This window comes from Opisthorchis viverrini (genome assembly GCF_000715545.1).
Source record: "Opisthorchis viverrini unplaced genomic scaffold opera_v5_216, whole genome shotgun sequence".
In the NCBI taxonomy this organism is placed as follows: Eukaryota; Metazoa; Platyhelminthes; class Trematoda; order Opisthorchiida; family Opisthorchiidae; genus Opisthorchis; species Opisthorchis viverrini.
This window is the reverse complement of record NW_008751872.1, coordinates 791,281-794,586: the sequence shown is the minus strand read 5'-3', so window position 1 is coordinate 794,586 and position 3,306 is coordinate 791,281.

The following is a 3,306-nucleotide window of genomic DNA, read 5'->3' as shown; positions in this document are numbered from 1 at the left end:
CACCGAATGACTTGTGCGCAGATTTCAAGACTCATGCATCCAAGACTATGCTTGTTCCAAATTATACCAGATCGGTATCCAGACTGCACGGTGTGGTCATTTGTCTAAGCCATTCACCCTCCACCACCAAGTTGTCAAATTCTGTGAAGCCGATTCGCATCTTGATGCACACGAATGTGCCGTGGGAATGGCGTAAAAAACTGTAAAGTGCATTCAAGCAGATGAAGTAATCCGTTTACTGTGATCTAAATCGGGGGTTTCTCATTCAGTACGATACTAGCCAATCCGGTGTTAAGGCGGTGCTTCCTCAATTAAGTACAAGATAGGAGACGCAGTCCGTTAAAACTAAGGAAGTACGCACAAGTAGAAGAGATGGCGATCATGTTAAACCTATAGCATCCGAACACCTATATGTCGTTATTACAGACCATAAGCCTCTAATTTCCATCGTTATAAAAACTCCAAGAGGATTCTCCCAAGAACACGAAGGTGCGAACTTTCATACGAGGAAGTAAGCCAAATGTTCGTCACTTTCCAGAGAACATGGTCCAGGGTGTGGCGAGAATCAACAGATCGAACCAGTTACTTCTGTTGGTACAAATTCCAATCCAGACGAGGAATCAAAGACCACGGAGAGACCTAGCGTTTAGAAGAATATGCGATACAGGACTGGTCAGCCATAAAAAAAGCGGTGCCCAGTAGAACCCAGTTTTGTTCAGAGACCAATATTTATCCGCGATCGACAATGGACCGACGTCCAAAAGCAATCAGCTGTGTTTACCGAGTGATGCTGGAATAGAAATGATTTGCAGCGTTCGTCGCATAATGGAATCAGTAGTAGAGTCCATAGTACCCGTAAACTACTTATGGTCCAGAGCCCCCACTCACATTAGTGGTCACTTTTCAGAGCACAGCGTTCGTGGAACCGCCGATACGACGCAAAGGAAGGAACCAGCTCCTGCGATAATGTCCAAGATGGCCACAGCTGCTAATGGTGGCGGATCTATTCGTAAGCAGTCAAGAACACTATGTTGTAGATGTTGAATACTACAGCAATTTTGAGCAGCAAAACGGCCACATCGCGGTAAAACCACCTGAGTTCTAATTTTGCACAGTATGGGATTCCCCACATTTCGTTTACGGATAGCCAGCCCCAACTGGTAGTAGGGAGCTGAAAGCTTTCCCTGAACAATGCTGTTTTCAGCACCCTTTTGCCTTGACTACAACTAGTCAAAGCGCAAAGCAGTTCAAGGCGCAGCCATCGACCCATCGCTATGCTCCTTGACAGCCGACTGATCATGTCACTTTGATTGGTGGTGAAACATTTGAAATCAGGTTACGCAGCTCAGTGAACAAACCAACGACCAGTTAGGTTATTATCACAAAAGCTCAACACGCAAAACAGGATCCGCAGTTCACGTTTCTGGAATAGTGGAACACACTAAAACAATCAGCAGGACACAGGCCAGTACAGCGCCGACACTGTTAGAGGGCTCGCATATGGCTGCCTATTACTGATTGCTATTGAGCTTGAGAAAGCTAAATGGTTAAGGCGCGAACGTACTAACCGGAAGGATCGGAGTTCGACTACCTCTGTCTAAGGCTTAGCAGCCTGGCAGTCTCAGCCCTTGTGCTTTTTTCGGATTGCATGGAAAATAGGCATCGTGGGGGTGTCACAACTGTACAATTATTGTTATTATATTGGCAGTTCTTTAGCTCCCAAGCTCTCAATCCAGAGGAAGTTACGAAGCGGTTAAATTGACGAAAAGTCAGAAATGCTCCTACGGCCTACTGAACTACACGCCGGCGAAGAAGTTCGGGTGGAGCATGTTTCAACAACCTAACAAATGGACTAAAGGTACAAAGGTGGAGGAAATCGGTTTCGTGCGCACGACGTAGAAGTGGATGGAGTCATTAGGGGGAACCGATGGGTAGTGATGTCAAATGCGTTAGAATATGACGTCGATGAATTTCAGCTAACTGTACGAACCGCTGCTTTTTGAACTGGGGCGCTGGTATGAGCTAACCAAATTCGATTCTGCTATTGGTAAGAGAAAAGGACTGTTTATGAAAGGCTCGCTGATACGCTTCAGGGTCTAACACAAAAAGTCACATCAGAAGGCTGATGGCTACATGGGAGTTACGCTAGATTAGGTCCTTTCCGAATACCAAACGCCCCATTGAATGGATTTTGTTTTGTTCACAGCACTCTGTCCCGCAAGTGAAGTCAGTCCACCACGGAAATTTGAGAAGCATTACGAAGCTAGATCGTCCCGATTTGAAGTCTTCAGCAGTGCGCATTCCGTGAAGTTCCGGGGAGATTCAAACAATAAACTTCCCAGCTGGTAATTGAACACTAGATATTTTGGCCATAAGCAACTGGTCTGTAGTGATTTACTATCACACAACTACAAGTAGTTCACAAGGAAGAGCGATGCACACGAGCCTTCCATATGAGAAATCGTGACCCTAGGAGCCAGTCAACACGTGACCAGCTGGTGAGAATTTCGTGACTGATGGATGAACGACACTTTATCCTGTTCATATGTGAACCAGAACCAGCTCCTCGAATGCCCGCCGGACCGAATGCGTGCGGACGGTACGGTGTCGGATATAAACGGCCACTGGGAAAAAATATCCAACGCGTTACTCAAAGCAGGAGCGTCTGCTTGCCGGAAAACCCAGCCAATCTCATCCAAGCATTGGATCTCTGATGGAACCGTGTCTTTTCTGGAAACCCGGCGACAGATCCCACCTGGTCGCCACCACAACTCCACCAGGCGCATCATCCGACGCCAGGTGAAACTGAGTGTCCGCGCAAACCGAGAAGCTTGGTGGACCCGAAAGGTCGAAGAAATGGAAGATGCAAAGAATGCTGGAAACGTGCGCAAATTGTTCCACTTGATTCGCTCGACTGGTCCTCAGAAACCTCTTGTCAGTGAAACAATTAGGGACCAAAATGGATCCCTGATATGCAGCAAAGCAGAACGTTTGGATCGCTGGGCGCAGTACTTCGAACAACAATTCAGCTGGCCACCTGCTAACCCCAATCCAGAAAACCGGCCTTCAACAGAAAGGTGGACCGTAAAGATGGAGCCGCCTTCAGTCTCAGAAGTGTCCGAATGCAAACGTCATCGTGCTGCTGGTCCTGACGACCTTCCACCTGCTCTTTTCAAGGATGGCGGTGGATTCCTCAGCTAGTGCCTGTCTAGCCTATTTGGGTTTATCTGGGAGAAGGAGACCGTCCCAGACAACTGGGGTGAATCGATAGTGGTACCCATTTTCAAAAAGGGTACTCGCAGTGAA